The following is a 21,470-nucleotide window of genomic DNA, read 5'->3' as shown; positions in this document are numbered from 1 at the left end:
ATGACTTTCATCTTTCAGACGAATACAATCTGAGTTATGTTAAGTCAAGTCAAGTCACCTTTATTTATATAGCGCTTTTAACAAAATGGATTGTTTTAAAGCAGCTTTACAGTGACAATAGGAAATTAAAGTACCAGCTTTACAGCAGCTCTATAATAAAGTTATTGTCCAGCTAAAGTTAGTTTTGATTGATTCACTTCCATTGCAAAGATCCTTAGCTATTAACTTAGGGGCTCATCTGCACAAAACAAAACTTTGTGTCAACTTCAAAAATGTGAATTTGTGAAAGCGGTGACAGCATGCACATGCATATTACGTGTTTAGTCAATAGGTATGCGAGTTTGAATATATATGTGTGCAGTGCGCAGGCGGGTAGTCTTTCTTTACAAATTGACCTCACCAAATTACTTGTCTGACAGCATAATACAGAATTTTTTTAGCGCTTCCGCGTATCCATGCAAACTGGAATCATTTTGATAACGTTTTCTCTGTACAGAGGTGAAGGGAGCCTCTGATATTAATAAACTCCCTGACGCTTCCGAGCTTAATAATGGCAGTGGATTACAACCATTAGTTTGAAGCTCAAAAAAGTGCATCCATCCATCATAAAAGTGCTCCACACGGCTTCGGGTTTATTAATATAACTCAGATAGTCATATACATCTAGGATGGCTTGATGGTGAGTAAATCATAGGGTAATTTTCATTTTAAAGTGAACTACTCCTTTAACAACTTATTTTTATCATTAATAGTTTATTAAAATGTTCAAGAATAATAGAGTTCTATGAAATGCATTTAATTCAGAAAATTCATTTTCTGTTTATGATTTAATACAAATATATTAGCAAAAACGGTGGTAATCAAATAAAAGTTGTTTATCCTTTTATTTTTGTGTTATTTAAGTGCTGCAATACAGATTTACTCAATTAAACCATGGACAAAATTGTATTATTATTGTTGTTAATATTATTATAAGAAGTGTATTATATTGTAGGCCAACAATAATAATACATTTCTGTCATAATTTCTTCTAACATTAGTTAAACCAAACTTTCATTTTGACGGGTTGTAGTGAAGTCCGTTTAATAATGCATTTGACAATGGTTTTTCTCAAATAAAATGATGAAAATGCTCATTAGGAGCTCATCTCTCAGAGCAGCTCTGGAAATGTTCATGTATTCATGTCCTTGTATTGTTTGTGAGACACTGAAAACATCATGAGCGTCATGCATAGTTGAGTATGTAGTAGACGGAACGGCAAAGCTCATTCACACCGATTCACAAAGTCACAGAGATTATACATATAGCAGTCTTTTGTGTTTTAATATTCACAGACCATGTTGCGATTTGATGTATTGTACAGCAATACTTTTGTGTGTTTTACGTGACATCTGCGTTACTGTAAATTCCATTTTCATGACTGGATTCTGGGATTCCCTCTGCATCACAGAAATCATTCGGCCTTAAGTTATACATGGGACATACCTTTCTGCAAGGAGTGATCCCACCCAGCAAAAACTTGTTGAAAAGACGACTTTGCCAGACGTCTAAACAACGTTAAATTTTGGTTGAAAAATGAAAGGTGAAAAGCCGTAATTTTCAGGTCGTTAAAAAGACCTCTATAAAAAGATGCCCATCCTAAGTCGAAATTTGGTTATAAATTTGTTTGTTTTTTTGTTGTTTTTTCAATTTCAAGCATAAATTCATTATTATGTAATATTAATTATATTAAAATATAATTTATATTAAATTATATATTTATTATTAATAATAAGACTCTCAAAATAGAACAACTGACAAAAAAAGGAACAAGAAAAAAATTATTGATACTCCAAATACATATCTGACAAACTCTCCTTATTGGTTTGCAGTCACATATCCCCCACCGCCAGATCGTCCAGGGGCATGTTTAAGGTGGTCTCCCACGGCTTTGTAGATTTCGTTATCATTCCACTTTTTGATTGCATCTGTAATGATGACAATTAAAGAAAAACATTTGTGTTCTGTTCAGTTTGTTATTCAATTAATTAGAGAGGTAATGGTACACAGGCCTTTATTCGGTTCGGTTTGCACATGTAGCAACAGACGGCAGTGATGTTTTAACCACTGCACCTGAGGAAATAATTTTTTTAATATATAAATTATAACATGGTTTAATTCAATGTTGTTTCAGTTGCCTCCCGTCGAATCACAACATAAGCAATTGTTACTTTCGTGATTTGTTTTTTAAAGGAGAAGTCCAGTCAATTTTAACATTTGGAGTGCTGTCAATACAGAGAACAACGACAGAGAGCCTACAGAGAGCCTACACCGTGTTATCCTCTTTTTAAAATTTGCACCCTGTTGACTTCAATGGGGCAAGTTTTAAACCTGCTTTTAGCCTCTTAACATCCTTGATGTGTCATTACAAGTGCACAGCCATGTGAGTGATTCCTTCAGAGTGAACACGGTGAATCTGACTGCAGTAGATGTGAAAGATATGAATAAAAGTGATGTTTATTCAGCCAGCGCACATACCTGTATTTACTTCCTGTTTTCTGTCGAAGTCCACAGTAGTCGATTGTCGAGTTCACGCGCATAGGTTTACCTATGATCACGCACGTGAACTCAACAATCGATTACTGTGGACTTCGACCAGGAAAAACCTAGTCTAAAGTCAGTGGAGCGTTATTCATATGCTATTTTAAGGGCGCATGCTTGGCCATAATGTAGCGTGTGCACAACGCGCATACACTTTGCTTCTCTCATCTACACACAGATGCAGCAGTTGCCATTTTTGCTAACCATACATTATTACAAGCTCTTAAAAGGAATGTTAGATGACACTCTGATTGGTTTATTTCACGTTACGCCCAAACCACACCTATGAGTAATGTAGCTACTTCAGACCAACCCATTTTAGATTTGCATGGGACGCAAGTGTAATTTACCCCGCCGGTATAATAGCAACAACGCCCGAGATCCGCCCACAAAGTTACTTGCTTTTCGCGTTTGATACTTACGTTTCAGATCATTAAAATAGGGCCCAATGACTTTCAATGAGATTCAGAAGTAAAAATTATTTTAATCTTGTAATACTTTTTACATGCAGGAATTCAATTACAGATAAATAAATACTTTTTTAATAGATATAATTTCATTTTTGAGACCAAGAAATAATAAAAAAAATTGTATGAAAATGAAAATCACAAGTGATTAAATGGCATTGAAATTAATTATTACAGATATCAAAAATGAGTTACTACTTTAAAGTCTGAAAACAATATATAAGATAATTATTTCTTACTAATATCTGATATAAAGAATTGTCCATTTTAACTAGTGAAAACAGAACGATCAAAAATTCATATCCTCAGAATGATTAAAAGTCAAAACAGCTTGCTATAGACTTTTCTGCGCATCGATTTGATCAGTCAATAATCTGTTGAAAAGTAAATTAGTGCGTCATCTAAAACATTCTGGCAGGTGGTCCCCGTGCAATATCAGAACTGAGAAACACTGCCTTTGTGAGGAGAAGCTGTGTGGAGAACAAGCGTCAACCTCCCCATCTCTCTTTTGAAACCAACACGGAAGTGAGTTAAACTGCAATTCGTTGACTGGCCGCTTGGGCTGGCTGCACAAGTGAGTCAAATCTGTATCTCCCCCATGTTAAAATTACCAACTTTACAGCAGAAAAAAACATGTTTACAGCCTGGATCTCTATGTGGCTTTGGTCTATACAGCTAATTTTGCCCTTCATAACAACTGTGAGGGGGGTGAATTTTTTATAACTCATCCGTTTAGTTGATTAATATTTAAATTTCTGCATTTAAGGGTGTGGCCACTTGAGTGACAGATGGATTGCTGCTGATGTCAATGCTAGCCGTTTGTCTGCTGTTACTGTCCGTCACTTCACCTCAGCAAATGTTAGCTGCTGAACTTGCCATCTCTGCAGTGTTTTGTGCTTTTTTCCGGGATTATTTCATACAATTTAATACACCCATTACTTCGCCCACGGTTTAGGATTCCGTCGTTGTCGTCGAGTATCGTTCGAGAGAACAACCAGCGCTGTATTTCAGTTGTTTTCCTCTGTGAACATGCACTAATGGATGTCTGACAATTTCGTTGCTTTTTGGAGTTTTCAGATTTAAAAACGTCAATAAAGGCTCGTTCGTTCTGCTCTCACGGAACAGATTACCATATTATTCTTGTACCGTCAGATTAAATCCTGCAGGTGTCGGCGCTTTCTCCGTCCATGCTATAAATGCACATCCATGAATGAGTGCAGATTTTCTAGCGCATTTACTTGAACTTCATAGGCAATATATCTATGGTTTAACCCATTTGAGAGGCGGCCAAAATCAGAATTTAAAATGGACTGAATAAAGCTCTCTCTACGAACTTGACGAGCGATGCCGCGCTGACGGACCATAGACTATAAAAAAAGAGTGACTGACATGTAACGTTATGCACATAAATCACTGTCACACACACACACTCTCAGAGTAATATTAAGTTACTGCATAATACATTTTCAACTAGCAGAATAGTACAGAATCACGATACACAGTCTCACTTGTAGCCATGTCTTTTAACTATTATAATATTTTGAAGGGCAAAAATAGGAACTTTTAATTGGCTTTACATCATCAACTGTCACTTTAACGCGAGGCCCTGTGCAGTCGCAGACTTGGTACTGTCAGTAGCATAATGTTATAGCATTATCTCCCCAGCCTGAGCTAACTCGATCACGTCGAGCTAGGTGGGCATGATTTCAGATAACCAGGCTCCTCAGCTCCACTCACGCCCCGCCTCTTTGCCTATTTTCTGTTATCCGGGAGTGACGCAAGGCCAAGATGGCGACGGCCGGCTTCAAAAATGCTCTTCAGAAACCTACGGGTGACGTCACGGACACTACGTCCATATTTTTTTTACAGTCTATGGTGGAGAAGCATATGCAGATAAATACAAAAACAGTAGGCTTTATGCCTATCTACAAATATACAAGACAAAGTAATTACTTAATGGATGTGGGCATTGGAAATACATCCATGCTGTGGCCAGTTGGAGCCCTTGGTGTTTCTGAAAATGTAAAATTTAAAACTCAGTTCATACCAAGAGAAAGAGAAAAAATAGCTGCACTTCATATTGTATTTTCAAGACAGGAACTAAAAACTAACCAGATGCACTTCTTTTCATTGTATTTTAATTTTAGACTTGGTCATGTTCTACTTGAAATTGCACCCCCCAAAATCAGTTACACAACAATGTAATCTAACTAGTTACCACGTCTATAAAAAACTTTTTTTTTTTGCTCTGATGCTCTCATCTATTTTCAATGTAAGTCTATGGGGTGGTTGCTAGGGTGCTCAGTGTGGTTGCTAAGGCATTGCTAGGCGGTTGCTAATGTATTCTGGGTGGTTGCTAGGAGGTTAGTATGGGGTTCTGGCTGGTCGCTAAGGTGTTGCTAGGTGGTTGGTAGTTGTCACAGATGGTTACTGTGGAGTTTTATAGAGTTTAGAGCACACTGTAAAAAAAGATTAGTTGACTCAACTTAACTAAGTCAAGTCATCTTGTTGCTTTGACTGAGTTAATTTGAGTCAACTTATAGTGTCAAGTTTATTACTCTTCAAAACACCAAACAGTTCAAAACAGTTGATGCAACATGCAATCTGTTGACTCAACTTCCTGTATCAAGTAAGTTGGACTTGAAAATATTATTTTAGATAACTTTAAGAGATGTTCATTGAATTTATTTTATCAAGTTCCTACAACTGAATCAAGTTGGCTCAACGTGGAATACATAATTGATACAACTCACAATTTGTTGACTCAACTTTCTGTATCAAGTAATGTGGACTGGAAAACATTACTTAAGAGAACTAAAAAAGATGTTGGTTGAACTTATTTTATCAAGGTAGAGCAACATATTATTTTTTTCTCATGCTCTATTGCCAAGTTACTTGAGTTTACAGAAATTGCTAGATTTCAAAAAATGTAAGCAAACTAATATCCACAAAGAATCTACATGAGAATTGGCCAGTCAAACTTAAATATTAACACATGAAAAAATAGCTGAAAAGACAATTCAATAAGGACCTTTATTAAAACCCCAACAAGTCCAACTTCAACCAGCCTTGCTTCAAAATAAGTGTCAATGGATGACGAGACGTCAAAAAAAAAAGACCTTCCTTGGGACATGTTAAAAAATTAGCCTTTACACCCTCTAACACACTTTTACTTCGGGCTGCTCACAAACTGAAATTACACTGTCCCACACATAAATAATAATATAATACATAAAAATAAGAGCACCCTTCCTTTGGGGAAAAACAATAACTCTCCGAGTTCAACTGAGTCCATTCTGAGTGAATGTTCAGAGTTGCTGCAGTAAATTGCAGAAAGACATTTGCAGACCCTCATAGAACTTAATGATGTCCATTGACATGAGCCTGGTGAATTCCTTGACGATCTATGTGGAGAAGTAACATTACAGTTTTAGTTCAAGTTCAAAGTCACCTAAATTTTCTCATTTCAGCACTACAACTGACATGTGACGTACACCGGAGACCTGTCTCAAGGTGCATATTTCATTAATATTAACTTCAATCTCAACGATCTGTGTCCACAGACTAGCGGATTGGCTTGTGTGACAGGTTATTGAGTTTTATTAATGTTTACATCTGACTGATATGTCAGTGCTTTGTTATGTTGTCATGATAATTCATACATGCTAAGTAACAAGGCTGTAAGTTTAACAAATCAGTATGTACTACTATGATTTAAGTAGTTAAATAAAAATATGTAATTCATATCAGTTCAAGCATTATTTAATATCATAATATATAGGAGTGGCCTACAGGAAAGATCAATTTATGTTTAATGTGTCAAATATTGTGTTAGTCATAACATAGAGCAAGCTATTGCTTGCGTCTGTTGATTAAAAAAGATGAAATATTTCCATTTTTGTATATTCTGGGTCACATCAGAAGTCATCAAATTACAGGTATAAGGGGAATTGTTGAGGGTGTAATTGTTGAGTAAATGTGTTCATTTTAAATTTTACTCCCAAATATTTCACTTAAGGAGCACGTGTTCAATGGGAGGAATGTTAGCATAGAGCCCTGCAATATACACAATACAACATTACTACTTTGCTATGGCTAAGAATTTTTTTTACACACTTTACCTGTCTTTCTGTAAAAAGGTCAGGCCATCTGACTCTCATTTCGGCCACAGGTGGCTCCTCTTCAACGATCTCCTTTCTTCTCAGTGCGTATGTGGCATTCATTGCATCATCGATGTAGGCCAGGTTTGGGGTTGTTTTTCTCATCTCCTGGACCATCTTTTCTCTATCTCCTTCAAGACTTCTGCTGTCTCTTCCCTGGGGGAGATCTGGAAGAAAATTTGACCGTCTAGGTTTCTTAACTTTGTTTCTCTTCCCTCGCGTGTCCCCAGCAGCTCTTTTCTCAGAATTAACCTCCAGTTCTCGGCAACCCACACCTTTCAATTTCTGTCTGGAGTTCCAACTTTATGCTGTGTTTCCATCCATACCGTCCAGATGTGGAGCCAGGTTCTGTGAGGCAAGGGTGTTTTTCAACAAGTGCCTTGGCTACACATCCAAAATGTTCAAGTGTAGGGTAGGTCATAAATGAATATATTGTTTCAGCAAGTTTGAGCAGAATCTCAGACTTCATGTCCCTTGAAATGGATAAAAGTGCTCCACTTTCTCTAAAAGCATCATTGCCCTGCCTGAGCCTCAGCTCAACATCATATGAGAAGGTGGGAATGGGAAAATGAGCTGGCCATTGTTGTGAATGCCGACCAGCAAAGCACTCTGTTTGGCTGCTCAATGAAGAGTATGTCATCGGAGATGATGGTACAGCAGAGCTAAAAGTGGCCAAACTTGAGTCTGAAGAGGCAGGGTAGAAAACGACTTGCAATGTCACCTTGTCCTTTTGTAGATCGTCAACACACGTGAGGTTACAGAAGTCTTTGAAATCCTCATCTTCATATTGAAGGTCAAATGAAGAGCGTAACTGCAGTTTGTTTTTCAACACCAGTTTCAGGCTGTCAACCGAATCTGGAACAGAGTCCAAGTGGAGCTTTCTAATGTCCTGTGCTGAAATGATCACATGCAACAGCATCTTCTTGCGACTGAGAAACTCTCAGGACTTCTCTGGCGATGAAGAAAAAAAATTATGTAAGATAAGACAAAATGAACAATAAAGAAACATTAATAAACATGAACATTCAAACACATTGTATTATGTTTAAAACCTGTTTATGGACAAACTGCATATGTTTTTCAGAGGAAGGAGAGGAACACACCATTTAAAGTAAAATAACAGCTCAACTATACCTTAATGAAGCAAAAAAAACGTTTGATGTCACTATCAGTTTGCCTGCTTTTGTGTATGGATACAGGGGCTGATATCCATTTAGTTCGTGTAATTCCACAATCACCAGTTCAGAAGACTGTTTTTTTCATCAACTCCGCAGGTGCTCTATGTACCATGCATGATATGACTCTATGAAGTAAGACACTTTGCTGGACACAACTACAATTTTAACCAGCTTCCCAAAGTTAGGCAGGCCACTGGTGTGCCCCACGGACAGAAACTTACCCTCTGAATACTTTGTGCCATAAAGGCAGGCATGGGTTGCAAGAGACACAAGACTTATGTTTCCATATTTCAGCTCTACAGCCCGCCTCATGGAGTGCTCGAGTGCATCAGGTAAAACAACTGCAGTGTGTCCAACTTCCAGATCAGGTCTGAAAAGACTTGGCAAGTCTAGATGGTAAGCTAAAGTAAGCTGGTGTTTTGTTGACAGAGTGAACAAGATGTTTCTAAAATTGTGAGAATCATGCAAAATCTGTGCTTAGCTTCAAATCTAATGATCCAGAAATCAACCAGGGGACCCAATCTCCGAATCAGTTCAGGATAATGTTCCAAGAAGTGGTGCTTGGGCAGGAGGTGGAAATCAGGAAACACCTCTTTTAATAGGCACCTGTGATCTGAGATTTTACACTCCAAGTATGCCAATGTCTCTTCTGAAAAATGTCCACTAGCTGGAATCTCTACTATTTCTTTCAAATCTAATAGAATCCCCCAAGTTTTGTCATCTTCTGGTATAATGTGACCGATCATCAGAGGCAGAAGTCTCAATAGTGTCCAGTTTTCATGGCAATTCCCACCAATAGATTTTTTCGATGCAAAAGACTTTGAAATTGACCTCTCGCCGGCCCCTCCCCCAAAACGGCCATTTCCAATCACACATCATAGCAACCGTTACTATGTGAGCAGGTCCGACAAACATTGACTCCAAGCAAGATGGTGAAGCGGTGCGCCCACGGCGTTTGTAAATAGGACACTAGATACCCCGAGAGATTGTCTGGAGGAGTTGTGATCTTTCCATTCCCAAAGCCGAAAACACAACGTGAGTGGTGCCTACAATGGACAAAACAGTGTGGACGGCCCCACTCCCAGTTAAACGTGTCGAACATTACAAAGCATAAATACGTCTGCTGCTGTGGTATCAATGGCTACTTAAAGGTTTTTTGTTTTGTTTTTTCTGATCTGAAAAACTATCCTATCTGTAACTGAAAAAACATAGTATTGTCTGAACCACAAATTTTATGATCCGTTGCCCCACTAATAAATACTATGGTAAGTGCATTATGAAAGACAATCAATGAAAGTTATTTAGATGCAAATTAAGGCTATGTCTGGTTAAACAATTATTGTGTGATTTTGTTTATTGTGCTTTGTCAACTTGAAGCATGAATTTGAGAAAGAAAAGCTCACAAAGCTCTTTTGGAAGAAAATGCACCACATACAGGGTGGGAAATTAACTTTTTTGCCCAATTTTACCAGCCACTTATATTTTTTACCAGCCACTTTTTCCGGAATTCAAATTTATAAAAGAAAGTGCAAGAAAGAAATTGCTTCAATACATTTGTTTTTTATTATTATTAATACATATGCTATTAATATTTTATCAATATAGGCAAATAAAAAGGCCTACATGTTTCATGAACAAAACAAATAATTTTTGACTCATCTCTCAGTAACATCTCTCAGTAACATAGCATTAAAGTGTCTTAGTCTTAAAGTTTTAGTCTTCTTCAGAGTCATCATCATCTTTCTCCGAGTGATTTTATTTGGTGCTTTTTGTGCATTAACACGTTTGACTTACTGCACTTACTGATGCCCGAGTCTGAAAAATCTGAACTGAGCTTTTCAGTTTATAATGTCATTTCATATATATATATATATATATATATATATATATATATATATATATATATATATATATATATATATATATATATATATATATATTGTTGTGTGAAACCTGCAATTTATTCTGTTATGACACATATAAACAGGCTTATATTGGCTATAATAATGCCTTTATGTAAAGGAAAACACTGTAATAGATTTCTTATAAGGGAAATCTTTATGTAAAGTGAAGGATTCAAATTTAAGAATATGTTTTCAGATATGCTTCCTTACATAACATCACGGTGAAGAATACTGATTTTAGCATTTGAGGTTTTAATTTAGATAGTATATAAACTGAGAAAGTGATTATTGAGTTTACAGCAAGATATTCCTGCCCGACCTGTTTTTCCTTTGTAAGTTAAATGAGTCAGATCACGGAGACGCTAACCCATTGTCTTTAATGGCTCTTGGAGCAAGAACCACAGTCCAGACGTTGAATCGTTTGGCTGATTGGATTAGCACATATGCATTTGAGTGGTTATGCTGATTGGATTGAGACTGCCGGTCTGTGGCGGGTTCCTTAACCTGTATACTCATTTACATGCTTTGTTTGAATTTGTCTCCACCCCAAAAGTCCCTCCTCCTAAAATGCCTATAAGATACCATGTAAAGTTATGTTAGATTAGATCATGTTGGAAGTTCTACAGCCGCGTACAGCAGAGTTCTCAATAAAGAATAACTTCTGTTGAACGCGATCCCGACTGTCTCACTGGTCTCTGCTTCGATGAAAGAAAACTTTACAACAAAAGGAAACCATTGGTTTATAGAAAAGACACTGAGATATGTTTTGATAAATTGTTTTATTGGTTTATAGAAAAGACACCACAACTGTTGTTTGTAAAAACATTTATTAAGAAAATGGTTTATAAAAAAGAGACACTGCAATTGGTGATGTAAAGTCATTTATTGAGAAGATGGTTTATAAAGAAAAACAGACCACACTGAATGTTGTAAGCATTTATTAAGCATATGGCAGAGTAGAGAGAAATTGAAAATGTATTAGAAAGAGCTTTACCAAAGAAAGAAGAAAAATGCAATCATTACCGTCTACAGTATGTGTTGCGGACGAGACACAGAAGATACAGCGATGAAGAAAAGGTCCAGAAGAAGGAGGATGGAGAGACAAAGGCTTTATAACCAAGTCCTAGGGGGTTTCCAGGAGAGGATGACCAATGAACAAGTTTTAGGAAGTTTCCAGGAGGAGATTTCTGAAGATGTCCAAAAGTTGATGGACTTTAAAAGAGCTGGAATGACATGTCCAGTCAGACGCTGATTCACCAAGGACGGCCTCTCCGGTGTTAGATGCCTTGCCATTGCGCCTCATGAAGATGAAAGCTTGTAAATTATTTGGTTTTGATTTACTTTTATTTTTATTTTATATATCAGTACCGTTTTTTTAAACTAGTTAACCTGTATTTAATAAAAAATACATATAATTGAAATTAAGAACCTCGCCTGCCTTAAGTCTCTGTTTTACAAAATATTGAGCTGAACTAAACCACGGAGCAGTCTTTCGACTGAATTGTAAGTATGGAAATTTATATACTTATTGTTTAGAACAAATTCGACTGACTTTACCTAACCTGAGAATAAACAAAATAAGGTAGAAGGTGTCTATATTTAAGACCCAGACAAGGGGTTAAATTAAGCACCATAAAACAATATATATATATATATATATATATATATATATATATATATATATATATATATGCCTATATGTTTGGCCTCAATAACTTGTTTGGCCTCAATAAATGATTTTGTAATATGAGTAAATGCCTGCGTGTGGTTCTAATGCACAACAAAGCAAATCTTTTATCAAATAAAAACTTGATTTCAATATATGAGACATTCATTTTGTATTATCCTATTTATTCCATATCTAAATCTAGATGAAACATTATTATTCTAATGTAAAGACAACCAACATACTTTAGTGTATATAGAACATAGTTCGTGTCTGGACAGTGTTGTGAGGGAAAAAATATCACAGGACAGGTTTTTGGAGGCTGGCTTCATTTATCACAAAAATAAATTACAGATTATTTTACAGTAATACCCTGAACAAATAAATGGTACATACGACCTATAGATTTATTCAGGACATCAAAGAAGGAATGACATTGTTCAGCTATGTTAACTATGAATGTGAGTGACCAGCGGCAAACGTCAGGAGGACTAACGTTACGGCTAACGTTAGTCCTCCTGACGTTTAAGGCTGTTCCAGGCGGGTTACATGAGCGCTGAGCGTCCGGTGATCGCCTGGACCTCACAACTCCGAAAACTTTCGTGACACAATAACAGTAGTAATTTTAAATTTCGCGGCCTTTCTCCTCTATTGACGCACGCAACCTACTATGAAAAGCGCAAATGGACCCAAGTACGGCGACGGTGACTCTCTCGAATGCTCGATCAACATCAGCCATCTTGCACACAGACAACTGCCTAGCACAGCACTTGCCCCTCGCAAAAGAAGCAAGGATTTCGCCTCGGACGCGCTTCAATTTCGCTTCAAACGCTTGCTTTTTACGCGCGTCCTTTTCGCTGTGGACGCGCGAATGGATTCAAAATGTTCAAGCGTCCAACTAGACGAGAATTTGACGCTGTATTGTAAAAGCTTTCAGTTCACCCTGCCTAATTGTAGTTGAAAAGTCAAATTAATCTTGATTAATGATATACTGTGACTGATAAAATAAACCACAGCATCGAGAATACAACTCCCATGTGTTTTGCAGCATTTAAAATTTGAGTCATAGTGTTATGCGAAAAAACACACATAATAAATTATTGCTGACAGCACTTTTATTTTCAGAGACAGTTTTTTTCTTTCACACAAAAACACAACAGTGAGTGTCTTTCAATGCTTTTAAACACTTGATTCCTTGTTCTTTGTCATATCACAAATAATGTGTATGAACACTGGTAAGCATTAGCCTCGATAGAGACGTAAATAGTAGTCGTGTCTCCTTCATTGCGTATTTTTATATTTTGAATATATCCCTCCACTGCATACTGTAACTCCTTTTGCCTCGATCTGGAGGATATCGCGGAGGTATTGCTCCAAAAAAGGTCACTCACTGACACGCACGGGTATACCTCTTCCCGTCATGGCAATCTGTCGCGCTGGTCGTGTTCGACCATTTGTTTGCCGGACAAAGCAACAGTAACTAAGGGGGGCGGGGCTCGGCGAAAGGCTAATTGGATGAGGTCTGTTGGTTTTTATCTGTAACTTGAAAGGGAAGGATTCAATGATGGAATTCAACTCATCTATTGTAAAGTACTGTTTGGATATCAGAGACTTTATGCATAGACTTAATTTCCGTGGCACTATTCCTTCAAAAAGGTTGTGCATAAAATCTGGGGGGAAGCCCTGGATTGTGTGGAAATGATAAAGTCTTATCGAGAACACAGTCACTCTTTACTCCATTCATGGAAACTAACTGATGTCTGTTTAATTCCAGAAGGTCCTGTTTGTGAGCTTCAACTGTCCGGAGTGGAAATACTCTCTCCTTTACCTCGTGAATGTCAATATCTTGCTGACTAGCTAAACAAAACCGGCAAAATTTGTTGACATTAAAACTCTCTTGAAACCCAGCAAATGAGTGGGCCCCCAAGTTGTCTGCAGACACATACAGCACAGTACCTCTAACAGTTGTTCCCAATTTCTGAACATACAATTCTTGCTGCTCAAGTACTTCAAGGTCTTTTATCAGTGGTTCAAGAATGGCTCCATACCCATATTTCTTCACATCATTGCTATGACACAGACATGCGAGGTAGATTGACTGTACAGATGATCTATATTGTATAGGTAAATTTGAAATCACCCAATAGACTGCACAGACCTTGTGCTTTTTTTTTGATGTTCCTAGTGGGTTGCAAACTTCGAAGTCGTCTATATACAGTCCTAGGGCAATGCTAAGATTTTCTGACGAGAGCAAAATATTGTCTTTGTAATATAGACCGTCTCTGAATGTTTTGTGCTGAGACAAGTGTTCAACTGTTTCAATATGTCCTGTCTCCAAGACTTTATCTAACACGTTATTACGATTTAACAGCTCTGTCAGGACTTTCAAAACCGGAATATAAACAAATTTCAGTCTTGAAGATGCATCTAAAACTTATTCAATCAGCTCAATCACTTTAAAAATGTTCTTGTAAGTTTCTCTTTTGTATTCAGTGCCAAAATGCCCATCTTTTGACAAGAAACTTAGGGGGTTTACTTTTTTTTTTAACTATCTCTGTTATAGCAGCAGTGACTGCACTGTTTACTGCACAATTATGCTTGATCAGTACACTTTCAATTATTTTTGGTGTGCACTCTTCTACAACTGAGCTAATACTTCAAAGCTCATTTATTATTTCTTGAGTTGTTTTAGACACATGCAAATTTGTTAGGGAGATGCAACTTTGTGTTGAAGTAAATCATGCAGGTCATGATCCTCTGTGAAATCATCTGTTAAGTCTAGATCGTCTGAATGTGTCTCAAAGTCTGTACTTTCAGAGTTTAAAGTGCCTTGAATAAAAGTTTGATACAGGTTTTCGTGAAAATTTTCAATGGTACAGAGGTGATGTTTCTTACTCCTATGTGCACGAAAAGTACTGTACACACTCGACTGAAAACTGCAGTCTTTAAAGGGACATTTAACAGTTTCCTTATTGTGTATGTGTATTTTCACTGTGCAAAATACTGTGTATCACTACAATTCCTGAAAAATTGCACAGTTCACAATTTAACCTTGCAGTCACCTGCTTTGAACGGACTTGACTTTGGTCTGTAGTTAAATGTTTTTTTCAGAGATGATTCTGTCCTGAAGGAGCACACACAGTCTGCACAGACACAGGGAAAAGGACAGTTCCTTGCCAGATGACAGTGCTTCAGCTTAAAATGGACAATTAGTGTGCATTGGTTCGGCGAGGAGAAATTGCAACACTTGCAGGACCACCTCATTTAGGGGCAGTTGCCCCAAACAGCACAGCCTACACTGAAGTGAGGTACATTTACATTTACATTTATTCATTTAGGAGATGCTTTTATCCAAAGCGACTTACAAATGAGAACAATAGAAGCAGTTAGACTAACAGTAGGACAACAATATGCAAGTGCTATGACCCTTCTCAGTGTAATCTAACGCAGATTTTTATTTATTTTTTGTTATAGAACAGAATAGAATAGAGTAGTAGAGAAAGTGTTAGTATTACTGGATCAAGTGCTGTCGAAAAAGCAGTTTGAAAAAAGCATCTTCAGCCGTTTCTTGAAAATGGCTATGGACTCAGCAGCTCTGGTTGAGTTAGGCAGGTCATTCCACCAGCAGGGAACAGTCCAGGTGAATATCTGAGAAAGACATTTTGTGCCTCTTTGAGATGGCACCACAAGATGTTGTTCACTTGCAGAGCGCAAGTTCTTGGATGGCACGTAAGTCTGAAGTAAAGACTTAAAGTAAAAGGGAGCAGAACCAGTGGTTGTTCTGTAGGCAAACGTCAGTGACTTGAATTTGATGCGAGCGGCAACTGGCAACCAGTGCAATTTTGTGAGGAGAGGAGTGACGTGCCCTTTTCGGCTCGTTAAAGACCACTCTAGCTGCGGCATTCTGGATCAGTTGCAGAGGTTTGACTGTGCAAGCTGGAAGACCAGCCAGGAGAGTGTTACAATAGTCCAGTCTGGATAGAACTAGCGCTTGGACAAAGAGTTGAGTAGCATGTTCTGATAGGAAGGGCCTGATCCTCCTAATGTTGTACAAGGCAAATCTACATGACCGGGCAGTTCTAGCAATGTGGTCTGTGAAGTTCAATTGATCATCAATTACCACACCAAGGTTTCTGGCTGACCTAGATGGAGTTATGGATGATGAGTCTAGCTGAATGGTGAAGTTGTGGTGAAGTGTTGGGTTGGCCGGGACCACGAGTAGCTCTGTCTTTGCAAGGTTTAGTTGAAGGTGGTGGTCCTTCATCCAGCCAGAAATGTCTGTCAGGCAGGCTGAGATACGGTCGGCTACCGTCGGATCGTCTGGCTGGAATGAGAGGTGGAGTTGTATGTCATCAGCGTAGCAGTGATAGGAAAAGCCATGTTTCTGAATCACTGATCCTAGTGATGTCATGTAGATGGACAAGAGAAGTGGTCCAAGCACTGAGCCCTGAGGCACTCCAGTAGCTAGATGTTGTATCTTAGACACCTCACCTCACCCCTCCACGATACCCTAAAGGACCTACCTGAGAGGTAAGACTTGAACCATTGGAGTGCGGTTCCCGAGATGCCCTTCACCTTTAGGATTGACAGGAGGATCTGGTGATTAACTGTGTCAAAGGCAGCAGACAGATCCAGCAGGATGAGAACTGAGGATTTGGAGGCTGCTTTTGCCAGTCTCAGAGCTTCAATTACTGAGAGCAGGGCAGTCTCAGTAGAGTGTCCGCTTTTGAAACCAGACTGATTGTTGTCCAATAGGTTGTTCTGTGTAAGGAAGGAAGAGATCTAGTTGAAAACAACTTGTTCAAGTGTTTTCGTGATGAATGGAAGGAGAGATACCGGTCTGTAATTCTCCAGATGTACTGGATTTAGAGTGGGTTTCTTAACCCTCTGAGGTCGACAAACGCGCGGGCGCGTTTTGCCGGATTTTCTCCACATTGTAGCACTATAAACTTAAATTACTCCATCATTTATGGTCATACAGAAAAAAGAAATATAAAAAAAGAATCTGTGATATTTCTCCTTTTGTATGTGTCCACTTACAATCAAATCAAAACATTGTGCTTTTGTAAAATAAAGAAAATAAACAGGGTGTGCGTTCTGCCTCTCTGTCGCGGTGAACTTTTTTTTCTTGAGCACGTCTATAAACTGAAACAAAACTCAGCGAATACTTGTCACACATTTATGAGCCATATACCTTTATAAACATTTAAGTGTGTACTTTTAAATAATCGGATTCAAAACGAAAACAAATATTCTCTGTTTACGTAATTTGTATAAAACCAACAAGATGTCCAGCTTCTCAAACGCTTGCTCATTACAGTTAATTTGGCCACGCCTACTCGCGCAAAAGATATTCACATGCAAATCTCCACATGGAACGCGAACGCGCTCGTTACCTCAACAACAAAACACTTCACTTCACTTTTCGTCGAGTTTGAAAGACGTGCCTGAGCTTACATTGGATTTAGGCTACCTCAGAAGAAGAAGAACGCGATCTGAAGACAAGAAAGATAAGGTAAGAAATTCTTACATAGCCTAGTTTGTTATTGTTGCATAAATGTCACGTTGCAGTTGAACTGTTGCTAGATATATGGGGAATATTATAATATTTAGACCCGTGTTTACTGTGTTTGTGGATATCTGCTCAAACATAGATATGTTTATGGTAACCATAATGTTTTATATTTGAGCGTGATCGCGTTTGAATGTATCATATTTTGCAAGCGATCGCGTTTGAATGTATCATATTTTGGATGAAAGCAAAACGCACCAAACGGCTTCATGTTTTTATTATTATCTCATTTCATATCATCATAACGGATGGAAACATTTGAAGTAACATGATAATCAATATATTTTTCTCTAGCTTAGTTGTTACTGAAATCTTTTGGAAGATTTATAGGCTGCTATAGGTTATTTATTGTTATTATTATTTTATCCGCACTGCGCATATACCTTATGCCTACAAGGCACAACAAACCTGGTGTTCATTATATTATATATCGTTGGAAACGTGTGTGTGTGTGTGTGTATTCTGTGAATTTTAAAAAGGAATTTTAAAAAGCAATTTTAACCAGAAAAATCTAATATTTATTTCCAAAATCGTGCAGGCCTTTCTCTTGATATCAGTATGTTCACTTTTTTTTTTCAGGTCCCAGATGCCACTGAGGACTTCAACATTCACATGAGTCTCAGTACGTGAACATGGTAAAGTGAAAATCTTGGAAATGAAAGGTATGTACAGTGTTTTTAGGAATGGCACAAAGGTCTCTGTCTTTGAAGTGCTTTTTTGGCATTTGTTGTGTATCTTTGGATTATGTTGTGTTGTAAATAAATCCAAACAATTTAAAAGCCATTCTTTTTTAAATCTCCTCATTTACAGTATTGTGCAAGGTTGCTCAGAATGATAGGGGCCTGATAGCTCCTAATAGGGCCGTTAGGGGAGGTTCTTTGTCTTTCTCAGGTGAGAAAAGCTTACATATTAATGAGCTCTCGCATAAGGCTTTTTCACACAAAACACGTCGTAAAAATTTTAAATCAATATATTGTCTTATCTGAATGAGCAGTCAGGGTGATTTTCACATAGTTTTGCAGCAAATATTCTAGGCTACGTCATACAATTTTCAAAAGTCTTGTGAAGAAATAATCAGTATGGGTTTCATGGCCTTATTTCAGTGAGAATTTTTTTTTGTATTTTCAAAAACCACGCATAAATGTCATTATCTCAAAACTACAAACTTTTACATACATGCTGTTGATATATTATTGTAGCAGAGTTTGTGCTGAATACAGTGTAATTAGACTTTAGCCATGAAAATGTCACAAGTAACAGATATAACCAGAAATGTCAGAGCATGTCAGAACACCTCCAGGGCCCAGAAAACAGCTCAGACCTCAGAGGGTTAAGCAGTGGGGTTACACGAGCCTGCTTAAATGCTGTGGGAAAGGTACCAGTGTGAAGAGAGGTGTTTATGATGTGTGTGAGTGTGGGTACAACCGAGGATGAAATGGCTTGAAGTAGGTTAGTGGGAATAGGATCAAGCGGACAGGTGGTAGGGCGATTGGAAAGGAGGAGATTGGAGACTTCTGCCTCTGCAAGTAGAGAGAAAGGAGGGTAGAGAGTGTGTGTTAGCTGGTAAAGTGTGTGTGTCAGTTTGTGGATTGGTAAATTGACCGCTGATGGAGGTTGTTTTATTTATAAAGAATGTAGCAAAATCGTCAGCTGTTAGTGTTGATGAAGGAGGAGGAGGAGGAGGGTTGAGAAGAGAGGAGAAGGTTTTGAAAAGCATGCGAGAGTCTGAAGAACTGTTAATTTTGTTGTGATAGTAAGTCATTTTAGCAGTAGATATATTAGCAGAGAAGGAAGAGAGGAGGGACTGATAAAGACCAAGGTCAGTAGGATCTTTCGATTTGCGCCACTTCCTATCTGCACCCCGAGTTTCGAACGATGTTCACGGAGAGTATCTAGTGTTGAAAAGCTGATCAGGTGGAGGAAGTGTGTGGATGAGACCAGAGAGGATAGACGAGAGGGTGAGAGTGAGCGTAGGTGAGAGTGAGCGTAGGTTTCGCCGAAAGGTGACCTGTGGAGGAGTGTGTGTTGTGTTCTGAGGCAGGTTCAGGTTGAGAGTGAGGAGGAAGTGATCTGAGGTGTGCAGTGGAGTGACCAGTGTATTGTCAGTGGAGCAACAGCGTGTGTAGATAAGGTCCAATTTATTACCTGATTTGTAAGGAACCGCAGTAGATACTCGCTTGAGGTCGAATGAGGCAAGCAGGGTGTGGAAATCAGCAGCCTGAGGTTTTTCTAGGTGGATGTTGAAGTCTCCAAGAACTATGAGAGGAGTACCATCCTCAGGGAAGGATGAGAGTAACACATCAAGCTCTTCCAAGAAACTGCCGAGCTGCCCTGACGATATACAACTACAAAATGGATTTTAATAGGGCTAGTGATAGTAATTGAATGTGATTCAAATGAGCTGTTGTCACACAGAGGTGGTAAATGATCAAATTTCCAATCGTTTGAGATGAGCAGACCAGTACCACCACCCCTACCAGTCAGGCGAGGGGTGTGTGAGAAAGTGAATTTAGTGGAGAGGGCAGCCGGTGTGGCAGTGTCCTCTGGTCTGATCCAGGTCTCAGTCAGGGCCAGTAGACTGAGACCCAAATGACTAGAAATAGATGTAATGAAATCAGCTTTGTTTACAGCAGACTAGCAATCCAGAGACCAATAGGAAAAGAGAATATAGTACTAGAAGACACCGGAAAAGTACGCAGGTTGTTAGGATTGGACTGCCTCTGACGTGTGACATTTGATTTACGCGTGTTAGTAATAGTAGGGATTTGAAAACACATAGTGTAAGAGGGGTCACAAACAGACAGATCAGATGAAAAGTTGTGTAGAAGAGAAAGGAAAAAACAAGAAAATTAATACTCAAGTGCCTTGTCGGTGTCCTTGCTCGGTGGAGTTGCACAGGTAGAGTCGTTGGTCTTTACACTCTTCGGTCTTCACACGATGAGGGCTTCACACAAGAGCTGCCGCGACCGCTGCCGCGGTGCACTGACCTATTTTATACACGCCTAATACCTCTTTTTTGAATACAGCAGGTCCCGCCCTCCTATTTAGTCAAGCGAAACTAACAAGTCACAACGCACTTTTACCAGAGTAAAAACACAGTAAACAAAACAAACTTCCTAGCAACACAGAGCCGCGCTAAAATCTACTGGGAAAAGTAAACACTCACAGACTGATGATCTCTCCTGTTGTTCGACTGCTTCTTCTAATAAGAACTAGTAGATTATCAGCAGGTAACCCCGTACAGAAAAAACAAAGAAAGAAAAAAAAAACATATAGAACCATTATCAGCAAAATTGGGTTGATTGCGTATTTTTCATGTAGTATCAAATACTTTTTTTATTTTTTTTTTACGCGGGTCGACCCGATTTCAAATGGCATAGGGCTCCATTCCCACTGGCCAAAAAACTCACGTCTGATCTCCAGCTGGCGGTCTGCGTGACCGTTCACCCCCACTGCTGCGCATTGCCATGGATACAGAGTGTAACGGCACACAAATCACAACGCACATGAAAACAATCACCTATCACTACGTGTTTATACAACATCTAACTCTACATAAATAATATAGTCCATACACTACGCCGTTGGTCAGTGTTTTTTCCACTCCTCTTCCCCACGGACCATGAGTTGCTCTGTTATCTCGCTGTCTTGTCAATGCTGTGCCAGGTTGATTGAGTGCGAGCAAAGCTTCTTGTACGAGTCGCGACGTCACGCAAATTTGCGGGTTGACCCGGGTATAATGTTCCCACTGTTCACACATTTTTCCATAATAATGAGGACAGGTCTCGTACCGTTTCACTCGTTATCGGTGCCGAATACTTGTTACAGTCGAATATGAGGCTCAACCCTACATTAAATACTTGCTGTGACACTCCGGCGGCGCTAGCCAGCTAGTGCTACATGCTAACGTATTTCCGAAAAACGAATAAACATGAAATATTCA

The sequence above is a fragment of the Abramis brama genome (assembly GCF_963993115.1).
Source record: "Abramis brama genome assembly, chromosome: 4".
Classification (NCBI taxonomy): domain Eukaryota; kingdom Metazoa; phylum Chordata; class Actinopteri; order Cypriniformes; family Leuciscidae; genus Abramis; species Abramis brama.
The sequence above is the reverse complement of the archived record's forward strand: the minus strand, read 5'-3'. Positions refer to the sequence as shown.